Below are 16,790 nucleotides of genomic sequence, written 5' to 3' on the forward strand. Positions count from 1 at the left end.
AGATTGGAAAAAGAATGTTAAGATGGACATCTAAGTAGACCATCTCGATGGAATGATAGGATATTTCCATCAGGGACAAGAGGGCCAAATTTTTGCTCTTAGGCTTATATTAGTCAAGTTAAGAAGCATTGACATCATGTCAAGCTAATTCAGCTAAGAATCTTCCAAGTAGACCACCTCATGGGATGACTGATGCCTCCTATTGAGGCCAAGGGGGCCAAAGTTTTGCTCTTGGGCTTAGTGAAATATTGGTTTAAAACTAATTTATTATGACTCATCTTTTCTTTGGAGCTATTATATACATGTACATCCTACTAATTATTTGTGCTTGTAGGATCTATGATCAAAAACATACTGGGGAAGTATATTTTGTAAATCCTTCCCTTTACTCTACTTCATTGTGAGAAATAAATTATAGAGAATCAATAAAGAATGTATAATGTGTCTGCATTGTGTATGCTTTTTGCCTTCATACATCATCTGTCTACATCGTGTATGCTTTGTGTTTTCATGCATTCATGTGTCCACCTCATGCTTGCTTCATGTATTTATGCATCAATATGTATTTTTAATATATGCTTATATTTTTCTTACATCATATTTTTATGGATATTAACATTACATGCAAATAATTTTATAAGTTGTCTTTGCTTGAGGACAAGCAAATTTTGAGAGAGGAGGACTGTGATGCCCCCAGTTATAGAATAGATTTTAATAGAAAATAAGAGTTAAATAATAAAATTATGAGATTAATATAGATAGATAAATATATGATATAAAATCATTTAATACATATATTTTGATATATTTAAATATAATATATATAATAATCTATGAGATGTACAATAATTAATATATATCAAGTATTTTAAATACTATGGTATATGATGATTACATCTTTATTATATATTAAAATAATAATATTATAAACAATTAAATAGTATTATTAATTATAAGAAAGATGATTCATATAATTACTATAATATATATAATCATTAAAATAATATATAATATATATTATAATTACCTTATTAACATAATTAAATGAAAGGAAATGACTATGAAATGCATGTATAAATATAGAATATCAAATAATGAAAGGGTATCATAGAGGATACTATCAAACCAATACAAATAAGAAGGAAAATAAATAAATATCCAAAACGGGACATTACAGAGGACTGAAGCAAAGATCTATAATCTGCAAGTGTGTTGTAAGTTTTTATTAGATCAAAGCCAAACTAATACTTTTTAATCAATGTACTAGTATAGGGTAAATCATTTGGATTAAGGTTGACCTAACAATCATTTGTAAATCCTTTAACTGGGTGACATTCCAAGTGAATGATCTAAAGTCCTCTAACAAGGCTCACTCCTAACAAGGTGATTAAAACCCTTTAACCAAGTCATATTTAATAGTTTGCATTGTAATGTTTAACAGGGTTGGCCTTTCACAAGACATCACTTTAGAAGAGTGAGGATGAGTAGGATGTTACTAGTGGTTTTTCCCAAATTGGGTTTCCACATTAAATCATTGTGTCAAATGTGTTATTGAATCTATTATGTTTCATGATTACATTTCTACAAATTGATTTGACAATAACCTACAAGTTTAAGTGATTGCATAATCTAATGGATGTATGCGTGATGAAAATGTTTTATGGATATTGGTTCACTAAGCTGTGAAAATTTTTGTTTGTGCATCTGGACCTTGGATAACCGATTCACCCCCCTCTTAGTTATTCTAAAGAGTTCTAACACAAACAATAGAAACAAATAATTTTTTGGTGAGGTTGACAATTTCTCGACAATAGTTGGCTTTAATAATTTATATTCAAAATATGTTAAAATCCAAATATATAATAACATCACAACCTCTCCATTTCTATTATCTTTCTCTCTTTTTTAAATAAATGTTGAAGAAAATTTTTAACTAAATATGATAGACCCTCTAGTACCATAACATTTCTAGTACCTTCTCTATGTTGAAGAGATGAGAAAATCAATTAGACACTTTTTTCCAACCATAAATATTATGATCCCTCATAATATTTCATGATACAAAAGATACATGACCCTGAAAACAATTCCTAGGTACTTGAAAACAATAAGCAAGAGGGAAACCCCAACACAATATAATAGATATAACTACATACATATCTTACTCATGTCATACAAATGTCCCACTACTAGCACTTGCATCATAGGAGGCACAAGGGAATAGTCGATAGGCAACTTTGGATGTGACAATTTTGATAATTGTTAACTTATTAAAAGTTTGGATCCCTTTGACATTATTCAAATGATTGAACTAGTTGATGTTAATTTTTAAATATCAAATGTGTTTCATGTCTAATCAATATGTAAACATTGATTAATTGGTCAAAGTCTGAGTTGGAGTATTTTTTCATCTTTGAATAGAAATGATGTTGTTATTTTATGTTGTACAACTTTGAATGAAATATTATTATATAATTAGAATTAGATTTTTTTTCAGCAATTATAATGTTTAGCAAAATTTTAGAAAAGTAAGTATCTTTTGGGTTTGTGATATTTATTTTATTGACATGTCTAATTATTAGACATTAATTTAATATCAATGCATTTGTTATAGTAATTGAAATGTAATTTAAAAATCACAATATTTGGACTTGACATTGTATGCTACCATCAAATATAAATTCAAATGCATTTATTGTTAGGTACTAGATTATGCAATAACCCAAAATCTCAAAGTAATAGTTTATATATTTTTGGTTGAATACACATAATATTTTATGCAATAAGAATTTTTTGAACAACTATATTACAATGGGTTTTTGTGCCCAATATTTGTAGAATACATCAGCAAAGACTACCTTTTTTAGATTATACAATATTTTTTCCTTACATATTTGTGTAGCCCCAAGGCTTGGATGGAAAAATAATAGATCTAAAAGGCTGAGGCAAGAATGAGAAGAAAGAAGTACCTACATTAATGGAAAATCAAGAAAGTTCAAGAATTGTGGCATAGAATGAAAAGTTGAATGGTTGTGCAAATGATGGGAAGTGTGTGGTGGTAACTACAATGAAGAATATTTGACAAGTCCAATGTTTAAGATTAGTAATGATATTATCAATCTACAAATTCAAATTCAGAGATCAAGAGGTAGATTTTATATGATGTTCCATCAGAGGAGTTGAATTGATCATTCATTCTAGTGCATTCATGTGAATTAAACATTCCTCTTTGGAGAGATTGTAGCTTGAAATCTATTTCCATAGCAAGCTACATAGTTTGGTCATTCTTAATGTTAAATTGGATAGTGCATTGTTTCCAGAAAGGCATCGGTAGGTCTGTGGATCTATTATCTTAGTTTCCATATGGCATTGCTAATCATTTGTTCATAGCCCTGGTAGAGTTACCTGCATTCCTAGATTTTGTCAAGTTTTCCTTTTTTAGTTATTTTCTTGTAGAAATGCAGACATTGAATTCATTTATAGGTGTTAAATCATTATTTTATCAAGGAATGACCTTTTGATTGTTCACCTAGTATGATTTTCTAGAACAACAAACTAACTCATATACAGATTTATTGTGTATTTCAATCAAGATGTAATGCATGATGTCCATTCAATTTGGTATAACACATAATATGTCTACTCAAATGATGTAAGAGTTCACAGGCTAGCAATGTCAAAAAAAATCCTATGTCATAAACAATCTAAGAAAGGATACTTCTTTGGTGTGCATAGCTTGGAGGAAGGATTAATTGTGCATATTATAACTATAATTTAATGCCCAATTAGGGTATGAAGGAAGATATTTGTGTCATTGGGTACATTCCCCTGGTGCATGAGGATTGCTCCATCAATTAATTTTCAATAAGATAAGAATTTGTGCATGTTAGATAACTTGGGGAACTATAAGTTGTAGGAAATGTTGTAATAGTCAATGTCTAGTTTTGCAGTCTTATTTTTGAATAACTTTGATAGTTTGTTTGTCATAGAGTCAACTTTTCCAATTCATATCCATTTATTTCACCAATGAGAAGCAAGATTTTTTCTCATGTTTGGTAATGTCTTTTTTTTGTCAGTCTTGTTCAAATTATCCTATTTTTAAAAATGAATGTAAAAAATTAGAAATCTTGCATATGTAAATATTAAATAGACATTAACACGGTTGCTGAATATACCAATTTTTGTTCAAGGATCAAACTATACATTGCACGCTTTCCATTTTGGGATTTTTTTAATGGTTTTATGACCATGCAAATTGATGTTGAATGGTTGGAGGGATAACTTCTTTCAATTTGTATTCTTTCTTTTATTTGTAAGTTGTTTCGAATTGTACCTACATTAGAAACAAATAAATTCCATTATAATTTATGTTTTTGTAAACTTGTAGTAGATATCTATGTGTAAAGGATATAGACCTCTCTTTTTGAAGGTAGAAAGTAGATCTCTGATTTTTCCCTTTTTAAAATTTGATCTGTAGGAGATTCAAATTAGTAGTTGATTAGAAATAGTAACTATTAGGTAATAAAGAAGCCAAAAATATACAAGCTTGTTGGTATGAATTCTACGACAATATTTTTGCATACCCAAGAAGCTTTTTTTTGGTACCTTTGTCTCCCTTGATTTGTTGTATTTTGAATTAGCAGATTTTTGCAAATATGGGATCATTTCGTTTGGTATCATATTATTCTCAAGCATGCCTTTTTGTATTGTTGGTTATTGCCTTACTTTTGTCACTCACCTTGAGAATGTTTCTTCTGAAAATCATTCTAACAATTTTGAAATAAAGTATTTGTAAATTTTGAGGAGGCACTAACATGGTGTGGTAATATACCTTTTTTTATACACCTAATAAACATTGTATTTCTCCCTTTCTTGTTTTGTATAGTGGTGAAATGATTAATTTGACTAAATGAGAGTGCGCAGTTACCTGATCTAGAAGAGCTTGTACTAAGTATTTTATTTTCACTAGTCACTATTAGGTAATAAAGAATAATATAATACAATATTGTCAGTATGAATATTGTTGAACTAGTTTTGCATAAATGGTAATGCAAGAGCACCTTGGGGAAAGGGAAAACCCTAGCATAATTTTGGCTTGTAAATGGTCTAGCCAACCATTTAGTGAATAAGGAATAAGTATAAAGTAAAATAATATGTTTAGGAGTGTTATTAAGTAGGAGTTAGGTTTGAATCATGTTTTTTGCAATTAGGTCATGTAAAGCCTATAATTCCTCCAAATTGCTCTATAGGGAAAAATGTGGCAAAATGCATAAAATAGGGAAATAAGTATTTAAAGAAGCTCCTTAGATATCTTAGGATTAATTTATGATGGTTGAAACCAAACTAGATAAGTTTGCAAGCCCACAATGAAAAATTACTAAAAGTTGTCAAAATTGTTCATTGACAACTTTGCAATTTTTTTCAAAAGTTGCAATGGCAATTTTTGCATTTTTTTAGGAACAGGTAAGATGACTTTTTGTAACTTGACCCAAGGGTTTGAGTAGTTGTATAAATTTATATAAACCCCATCCAACTCATTATGAGGGCTTGGTTATGCATTTGTATTTACGGTTCATGTGAGGAGGAATTGTTGACAAAAAATGTGGTTTTGAAGGCTTGATCCAAGAAACTGGATTGATTTGATTGTTTTGTTTAATGTATTAGATGATTGGGATCATGTGCTAAGTTTTTGCATTCTTCTTTTGATCTTTGGCATTCATCTTACTAGGTTTCCAAAATTATTTAGTTTTTGGTTGGTTTTGAGCAGACAACAAATAAAATGGCCAAAGCTTGAGTTCCCATGGTTGAAAACCTATGGCCTTTGGGAATCAAGTAATGGTCTGCATATACTATGTAAATAATCATGTTGGAGGTTGTGGGATTCAGTTGGCCATTTTTGCAAGCAAGTGAAAGCTTGGTAAGGCACAATGGTGCTTGCAAGTGAGTTCTAGATGGAATAGAGGATTAGCATGTGCCAATATTTGTTAGTAAATCTTAGTATGTGGTGTCTAGTGTCCAAGAACTAGAGGAGGGAGTCTAGAGTGTATATTTTATTGTGTCAGAAGCATAGTTTTTGTCATTGCTCTTGAAACCCCTTAAAAGTAGGGTTTTCTAAAAATGTACTATACAGACACCATGGAGACCCAAGACCTAGAAAATCCTTGAGCCTACGTCAATTGAAAACAAAGTTTAGAAGGTAATAATAGGCATTGTTAAGAGATTTTTCAAGATATTGAAGGTTCCTTGTTTCTAGGAGGGCTAATAGGGGCTCTTAGGCTACAAGGACAAACAGGGCAATATTGGATTATGGGTGTGTGAGACTTATCAAAATGATGTAGAATGGCTTGGAATGAGCCAAGAATCTCATAAGGGAGGTTAAAACTTGATTTTTTTTTCCTCATAGAAAGTGGTGGAGTTTTGGCTTGATAGGCCAAGAAGGGCGTAGTTTGGAGTTTTGGGGTTACATAGTGAAATTTGAATTGATTGGTGAGTTTCTTGGAAGAAGGGGATTAGAAGAGAGTCCTTTAAATTAGGGTTAGAGAAGATACCCTAAGAAGGCTAAGCAGTAGCCATGGTAGAGCAAAAAGGCTCTAAGTGAAGAAGGAACCCATCAAATGGCTTACCTTTTTTTGTAGGATAATTATAAGTGAAGTTGTATCCCTATAGACATGTTGTTTCAACCATTTATCAGTTTGAATTCTTATTGAGATTACTCTAACGATTCTATATGAATTTGTTATATGATTCTTCTTAGATAGATAGCACAATGATTCCTTGTCAATCACCTTTAGAATGTGTTAGAGATGTTGTGGTGGCCATTGTAGAAGACATACAATGATGAGCAATGAAGGTTCTTTAACTTTGTCATATTCCAAGTTTTTTTAATTAATTAGATACATAATTTTTTAATTTTTTTAATAAAAAATACTCAAAAAATATTTATTTAATTTTTAATATAAAAAGTAATCTTAACTGTAATTTCTAAAATTAATTAATTAATTAAATAGATAAAAACATGAAAATTAAAATTTTTGAGAAACTATTTATTTAATTTTTTATACAAAAACATAGCATTTATATTTTTTTCTCTTTTGTTCATTCATGACTATTGTTGTTTTTTAATTAATAAAAAAGAAATTCTGAAATGATTATTTTAATTAATTAAAAATATGTCCAAAATAAAAATTTACGTTTATAGCTAAAAGAACAATTAAATTAAAGAAGAAATAAACTTCTTATACTATCTAAGCTTTCCTTCTGTGTTTTCCACTTGTCAAATCGCATTTACTACAGGAGTTTTTAGGCTAGTTTATAATGGCCCTGGCCAATGGTGACCTAGTTGTTGATACTGGTATTCACGCTACTACTTCAGAAAGCCATGATGCCTCCATTGAACAAATATCCTAGCAAATTTGTCCTGAAGGTCTTTCACGAGGTAATCCTGATATTATCCTTTGCAAGAATTTGATGTTGCTTGTGATTGGTTAGAGCAACATACTTGAATAGGGTATTTTGTGGGTAGGACTCCTCTTGAAGCTATGCTCTGAGAATGGGTTAACAAGAGCTCAAATCCTCATGGAGTCTACCTTGATACTATGCAAAACCTTACCAAAAAAAATTTTATTTTGTTATGCCAACCCGTTGCAAGCAGATACAGTTTTTAGAAATGATCCTTGGTTTGTGCATTCTTCCCTACTAGTTTTTCAAATATGGTCAAGAGATTTCATTGTCTTTAATGACAAAGCACTTAGGATTCTTGCATGGGCAGTTCCTAGGTTTACCCTTGTCATGTTTTCCTTTTATTGAGTCCATTGCTAATACTCTTGGCAAAGTTATTACAAAGGAACATGAAAAAAAAATTAATGCTCTTCCTCAGAAACTTGTATGCGTTGAGATTGACCTCTCCAAGGATCTTAAGGATTCTATGGAGGTATAGATTGGTTCTCAAACCTTCTCATAGAAGGTGCTTTATATGAACCTGCCTAACACCTGTTATAGGTGCTAGTCAATGGAACACAAGATTAGGGATTTCCCTTTGGTTGTGCCCAAGGTTAAACCCCTTCCTAAAGAGGCTCGTGTCAAACTAGCAGAAGGGATACAAAAAGAAGAATGGACCACTATTAGGCACAAGGGAAAGGCTTCCTTGGCTCCTACACTGTCATATGTGGTTGTTGTTTTGGTTCCTTCTATTTCAATAGAAGCGCAAACCCAACCATTGTAGGAACACAAGTAATTTTTTCGTAACCTAACCTTGGTATTTCACGAGTTTCAAACCCTAGTTCTTGGGGGATCAAGGTGGCTGCTAGGGCTAACACCTTGGTTTTGATTCACACTTTTCTTGTTGCTTCCTCCATTGCAACTTAGAATGTATGGTATTCTCACAGTCCTCCTAGATGTGCTGAGAAACCAAAGTAGAAATGTCAGCCTATCAGTCCAAAGGATTTTCCTTCTAGCTTTAACGAAGTTTCAACTTTCTTGTAGAATTGCTACTCCTCTCTCGAGGATGAGGAAGATATGGAATAATTTTCATGAATTTTTTATCATTGAATGTATGAGGTCTTACAGAGCTCTCCAGAAAGTACTATGTCAGGGATACCCATCATAGACTTTGTAACGCCCCACCAAGGGATCCAAAAGAACCAACCAAAAGTTTTACTAAGTTTTCCAAACATTTTTTTTTCAAAGATAATAACTAAACAAGAACAGAATAATATAGCAAAAGCAATTAACATACACTCATACATCAACAACACATAAACAGGTTATAACTCTTAAGGGTCCCATGACGTTGAATCACATTTAAGTTTAATTAATAATAAATCTAATATATAATAAATCCACATCAAATAATAATATACCAGTATGAAACCATTTAAATAATATACAATTATATATGATGCCACTTAGAAATAAACATAATGCACAATCATCCACTATACAAGTCATAGGGTATGAAAGGCCGAAATAATATACATCATGAAATAAATTACATCATCTTGTAAGATCTATGAAATCAAATACAACACACTAAGTATAACCATCCATCATAGAAATACAAGAACAGATAGAAAGGAACATCTATGCAAACACATCCAACAACGACATCCAATGGTCAGATCTCAATGGTATAAGAAAAAAGCACTACCACTCGACCTCCTGGAACCCAAAAAAGGTCCACTCCCACCATGCTGAGGAGTAGTCTCCAGTCCCAAATAGGATAATGAACTCAACAATCAAATCCAACATCTAGGTTCAAGGAATCGCCTGAAAGCAATCTAACTCAAAGGTACCAAGATACAAGTATCAACCAATCCCAAAGGCAACAACAACATGTAGGAAATCTACTATGCAAGTGGGCAAGTGTCATTGCACAAACCAACTCTAGGGTTACTCGGCTAGTCTTTTAATCCTTCAGCCCCCTAGTGACTCTATGCAACACTAGTATCCTTTCGTACTATCAAGGCATACTAACAAGTCAACTCTAAGGTTACCCAGCTAGTCTTTTAATCCTCCAGCCCCTTAGTGACTTTTTGTGGTACCAATATCTTGTTAATTCATTTTAAACCCATTTAATAAAATTTTATCACTTATTAAATAACCTACAATGGGTTACTCTGGCAGCCACTTTGGGCCCTGGCCTCCATTGCAAGATACTTCCCAACTTAACATATACATAACCACCCTAATCTTAGTAAAATTAAAAGATCATAAAAGACCATCAGTTCTTAAACAAGAAACTGACAAGTATTGAAAAACACTGATCGTAATCATAGATTCCACCAATACGATCATCCTAATAGGAATGATCCCAAAATCAAGTATACATAAACCAATCCATGCCATAACATGACATCACCAAGAAAAAATCATACAAACACCTTAGTCCTATACAAGCAATTGGAAAGCAATCCAAAAACAATTGATCGAAGACTCAAAGGTTATATCAGATGGATCACACCATTCACCTCAGTTTCACACAAGAACACTAAAAAGCAATAATAATCAATAGATCAAAACATGTTATAGAACATACAAGACACATTACCATGGTTGAGTATAAAAGATCATATACAAAATCATCATGACATCACAAAACAAACCCTCAAGCCTCTGGAAAACATCTTGACTAGCCAAAGCTATGAAAAACCCAAAAACCCAACACTAGTAAATCACATGTCACATAAAGAACATACAAAAGTAAATTTCATAATTCATTAGGTTTTGAAAACCCTAAAGTTCAATATTTACCAAAGGTTTTTAGATTAAATCATAGACAATTCTATAATGGAAATCAATTTTCTCAAGCAAGGGTTTCAACTCAAAGAAATACTGAAAATGGAAATACAAGAGACACAAAGAAGAAGAAAAATTGGAGAACGCGCAACTACTCCACAAACCCACAAGATCCTACCTAGATCTGATGCTAAAACAATGAATACACAAACATGCAAGAATCTTCTTTTTCCTTCGAAAACCCTCTTTTCAGAAATTGGCTCCTCCAAACCTGTGTATTTAGAAATGAGCTCTAATTTCCTTAATAAAGAGTTTTTCCCCAAAATCAAGGCTTTGATCATGCAATTATGTGAAAACCCTTTGTCTTTAATTACTATATTTTAATTTTCATGCACACATTTTATACAATTTAATTAAAATAAACTTTATTAAATTAAATCTTTCTCTCCCTTATTAAATCATGAGATGTTTTTAATATAATATTTATTAATTTAACTAATAATATTATTTAGAGTTTATTAAAAATAAAACTCCTAAATAAAATATTATTAAATTAAATAAATATAAATATGCCTAAATTAGAACTTTAATCAAATCTTTTAAATTTAACTCTTTCATGCACATTTAAAGAACTTTTTAATTAAACTATTCTTTTATATTTTATTTTTCTCCACTTATTAATTAGTGTAAGCATTATTTAAAGCATAGTTTATTATTTTCAAATTATTAAGAATAATTAAAGTTCATTATTTAAATGCAACTCTAAATTAATAATTATTAATTAAATAATCATAATACAACAATATTAAATCTTTAATCTTTTAATATTTTAATTCTATTTTTATCCAACTTCTTGAATAAAACTTTTAAAATAAATATTTTAAACTGAAGTACATATTTAATTAATTTCTAATTAATTAAATAACATCATATTCTAATCTTTCTTTAACTAATTTTCTAAATTTAGACCTTTTATTTAAAGCCTAAATTTAATTAGTTTTTAATTCATCAAACACTCACATATTTTAATATTTTCTTTTTAATCAAATAATATTTATTACTCAACTAATAATATTATTTAGAGTTTATTCAAAATAAAACTCTTAAATAATAATAATTATTAAATTAAATAAATATAAACATGCTAAAATTAGAACTTTAATTTAATCTTTTTAATTTAATTCTTTTATTTAATTAATTTTTTAATTAATTAAATATAATCAAATATCAAATTTTCTATATAAAATATTCGTGCAACAACTTTAAGCAATTTAAATTAAAATATCTTTATTAAATTAATTTTCTTTCTCACTTTAATTAATCATGAGACATTTTTAATATCATATTTATTAATTTAACTAATAATATTTTTTAGAGTTTATTAATTAAAATAAAAATCGTAAATAAATTATTATTAAATTAAATAATTTTAAATATGACAAAATTAGAACTATAATTTTATCTTTAAATTTAATTCTTTTATTTAATTAATTCACGAGACATTTTTTAAAATAAATTTATCAACTTAATTAATAACATTATTTAGAGTTTATTATTAAAATAAAACTCCTAAATAATTATCATTAAATTAAATAAATATAAATACGTCAAAATAGAACTTTAATAAAATCTTTAAATTTAATTCTTTTATTTAATTAATTTCTCAATTAATTAAATATGAAATTTCTTTATAAAATTTCCATTAAATTAAATCATTAAATTATCTTTTAATATGATTTAATTATAACAGAAAATCACAACAAACCCACAAAACCAAATATGACAACTCAACTGAAGACAGGACAAAAATCAAATTCGAGGGTTAAAATCACAATCACTTGACGAATTTGGACGAGTAAACTAACTCATATTCTTGTCCTATTTTCTAAGACAATTGGCTTAAGGTTTAGGATTTGAACTCAAGAGTTATCTCCCCACTTATACCATTGAAATACTATGATAGGGTACGCTCATCCTGGCAATTCAGAGAAGTCGATACTTGGTGCTTGCAATCTACATAAAATCCACGCATGTACAGATACAATATTCTAAACTAAATAGGCAATGGCAAGAAGTGGTGTATCATGTAGATCTTGACTAGTAGGTGACTATGACTCCCTTCCTCAACCACATCAAAAACATCAGACATAAAGAAAACACACATGCACACCATACACATGCAAGTATGGGGTAAGTATCCATAGAAACCACATAAAAATCATCCACCTAACTGATATCATTCAATAACTAAAAGACAATGCATGAACATATATATCATCATCCAACATAATCATAGCACATGCCTAAAAGAATCTGGTCAAAACAAATCAAAAAAGTCAAGTAGGGGTAGGCATTACATCCACTCCCCCTAGAATTAGGCTTACTCCTGGAACCCTACAAGAAAGATAAACTAAACTAGGGTTAGGTATTACATCCACTCCCCCTAGACTTAGGCTTACTCCTAGAAGCCCACTATAATGACTAGGGTAAATAAAATTCAAAGAGTACTATCTACAATGTCAAATCAAAAATCTCATTTAAGAAGCTAATACAAATAAGTTAACTATGTGTACACTTTCAATCACTTAGAGCAATATGATTATGCTTTAATAATAAACCAAAAACCATATTGATCCAACATTTATCTTTTTAATAAATACTGAAATAGATCCCCTAAAACACGCCAAACAAAAGATCAATATAATATTTTTGAAAACAATCAAAGGCATACTACCTTCAAGCATAGTCATAAGAAAATATGTTTGAAAATAAACTCAAGAGTTATCCATGTTTTATCTTTTTCTATGTTTCGAGTATCAAGTCTAAAGATTCAAGATTCAAGATTCAAGTTTCCAAGTGTTCAAGTTGTAAAAGATACATAACACTATTTACGTTTCATTTCAGTTCAACTAGCTCAAGTGTTCAAGTTTGTAATAGATACACATAATAGTTTAAGTTTTGTTTCAATTCAACTAGTTTGCAACTAGTAGCGTTCCAATATACCCAGAGCTCCCATTGTAGAAACTTGGGCTACAATACCAGATGTAACACCCCGCCAGGGATCCAAAAGAACAAACCTAAAGTTTTACTAAGTTTTCCAAACTTTTTTTTTAAAGATAATAACTAAACAAGACTAGAATAATATAGCAAAAATAATTAACATACACTCATACATCAACAACACATAAACAGGTTACAACTCTTAAGGGTCCCATGATGTTGAATCGCATTTAAGTTTAATTAATAATAAATATAATATATAATAAATCCACATCAAATAATAATATACTAGTATGAAACCATTTAAATAATATACAATTATATATGATGGCACTTGGAAATAAATAGAATGCACAATCATCAACTGTACAGGTCACAGGGTATGAAAGGCTGAAATAATATACATCATGAAATAAATTACATCATCTTGTAAGATCTATGAAATCAAATACAATACACTAAGTATAACCATCCATCATAAAAATACAAGAACATATAGAAAGGAACATCTGCACAAACACATCCAACAATGGCATCCAATGGTTGGATCTCAATGGTAAACTGGGATTCAAGGATATTCATTGTTTATTCCATAATGAACATTTTATTCAGAGTGAGATTCAAGGATATTTATTGTTTATTCCATACTGAATATTTTTTTCAAAGTGGGATTCAAGGAAATTCATTGTTTATTCTATAATGAATATTTTATTCATTATGGGGATCAAAGATATTCATTGTTTATTCAAAATGTAGTTAAATCATTTCTTTATTCCAAGGTGGATTCATAAATCATTATTCTATTCCAAGGTGGATTCATAAATTATTACTATATTCAAAATACTCATTATTTTAGTCAAAATGGGTTCTCCATTTTGAATAAAATAATCCAAATGGGACCTTCATTTATGAATTTTTAAATCAAAGTGGATTCCCTTAAAATGATTTGTAATTCATCTTTACCTTCACCATGGTAAATTCTCAATTCTACCCCAAGCCCTTGGAAAAATCTATAAATACAAAGCATTCTAAGAGCTAGAGATATAATTCTCATGCATCATAATTATGTCATTTTTAAGCCTTCTAGCATTTCTAGCATTCTTGATATTTAGCTTGCTTAATCTATCATTCTAGCTTATATGAATTCTATCTTTATTTTGCATACATATAGCTTAATTTTTACTTGTTCATAGTTCAATATTGCATACATTTAGTTTAATTCTAGTTCAATTTTGCATACATACTAAATAAATCCTTCATTCTAGCAATGGTCATGGTTACTAAACTCATTCTAAGAGCATAAAACCTCACATAGATAGAAGTCAATAGGTTGCCTTGTTAATCATTTGAGATGAACAATTAATGGTCATTCCTTGATGCATTTAACAAACAAGGACTATGTTGAAGTGTGAGTCTTGAGTTCCATTTTTAGCTTAAACATTTTTGGTGCCCACCGTGGGGCTTGAAGCCTCATTCTTTCGATTGTGCATTTTAGTTTTTGTTTATATATTGTTTGTGCAAGTTTATATTGTTGCAGGTTTGAAGACACTTCGAGAAGACATCCAACAATCACAAGCATTGGAATGAGCATTTGAGAGACCTCTTTCTCTTCTCCATCTTATTCTTCTTCCATTTCTAATGTTCTTCTTCCTTCTCATGTTCTAAAGTTAAAAAAAATTTGATAAAAATTCAATTTTTGTAATACTTTTATGATTTTTCATAAAAATCATAAAAAGTATACCAAATTGATGAATTTTGGTCTGAAATTTTTATTAAAGGTTGTAGACAATAGGGAAAAATCACTTACAAAATTTTAGATTTTTTGATAAACGCTCTATTTTCTATAATTTTTTAATCATTTATCATATGTGAATTATTTGAGCCCAAAAATAACATATTTTGATCTACATTTTTTTAAAAGGTTTTGAAAAATGGCTGGCATACACAGCAAAAATTGCATAATTTTTGGATCAAAATTTGATTTTTAATAATTCTTTAATATTCATTCCTCTTGTGCCTTTGGGTGATCTTGAGTGCACAAGAAATAAGCGGACTTGTTTTATTTTTTAGGAGGCCTGCTTGGGGATTTCATCACCCCTTGGGATGACCTCAACTCTCATGTTCTGGCAGAGTATAAATATCGAGAGGTGAATAAAAAGACACTTCTCTTGGAAGTATAATCTTGTCACTCTTGGCTAAGCCCCAAAGAACTTTATACCTTTGGAAAGTGAAGGTGGAGATTTTGGTTACCGTCTCCTCCCAACTATGTGGCATTATTTTCTTTCATCTACAAATTTGAGCCTCACATACCTTGTGTATATCAAGGACACCCATAGTTGATCTTTGTATATCCTAGTTGAAAATCTTCATAGGACTGTTGATGTGTTTGGTGTGCTTGAGTATTCAAAGTTTAAAATCTACATAAACATCAAACAAGTAAAAACTATTGAAATAATGAGTTAACCATCTGATGAGAAATTGCTTGGAAATGATAACTCTACCATCTTGAATTTTCAATAGTCTATTTTAGTAAAACTCTCTACACAACTCTGTTTGCAACTATCTAAAACTAAACCATCTCGGTTGAAAACTCATGACCCACATTTGAACTAGTCTCTTTGCTTCACTATTCTACTTTTTCTACTGTGTTTTTATCCCTTTTTTTCACGATAGTCATATATCTTGGTTGTTCTAGCCACTCTTTTGACCATTCATACCTTAGAATACATCACCCTTGCTATCACTTACACCTACTTTGAGATGACATTTTAAGTGTGGTCTTGGTCTAAACATGGCAAACTTTTTCTACCTATGACTATTGCAACTAAGGGTGAAAGAAAGTTTTCTTGCTTCACATAAACCTAAGACATTACAGTGGCTAACAACAAATGTGCTAAATCCAACATTCCTAGTGAGGAAGAAGTCATACTTATTCTAAACATGAAGAAACAACTCCAAACAATAAGTGCTCAACTTCAAAGACTAAAAGAAGAAGATGACACATCATCAAACAAATTCTCCTAGTGGGATTATTCTCCTTCCTCCAATGATACCAAACCATCAACTTCCTATGATGCTAAATCCAAGCCATCTAAGAACAATGCACAAACACATAAGAAATCTAGAAGTATCTTTGAAGGAAAACCTTAGGAACCTAAACCAAAGTTTGATTTCACCCCTTTGGGAAAATATTATGAATCAACTTTGGAAGAACTTCTTGAAAACAAACTCATTGTTTTACCTAAAGCCACTTTGGCAGGAGTCTGCTTTATGAGTAACTATTGTGCCTATCATAGACATAATCTACATGAAACTTCACATTGCATGGAGTTGAAAAATAAAATCCAAGATTTATTTGATGAGGGTATAATTCCAAAACCTAAGAACTTATATTTCAAAGATACTACTCTCAAGCTTGATCAACATCATGAAACCATGTCTAGTAATGGTTCAAATGCAACTTCTACCTCTACCAACATGTCATCACCTTCTAAAGCATCTAAGCTTTCCAAAATACCTCCACCAAATAAAGAACCAACTACTTTCACTATTGACTA

This window comes from Cupressus sempervirens, chromosome 9 (assembly GCF_028749045.1).
Source record: "Cupressus sempervirens isolate cs-2001-9-10 chromosome 9, ASM2874904v1, whole genome shotgun sequence".
NCBI classification, from domain to species: domain Eukaryota; kingdom Viridiplantae; phylum Streptophyta; class Pinopsida; order Cupressales; family Cupressaceae; genus Cupressus; species Cupressus sempervirens.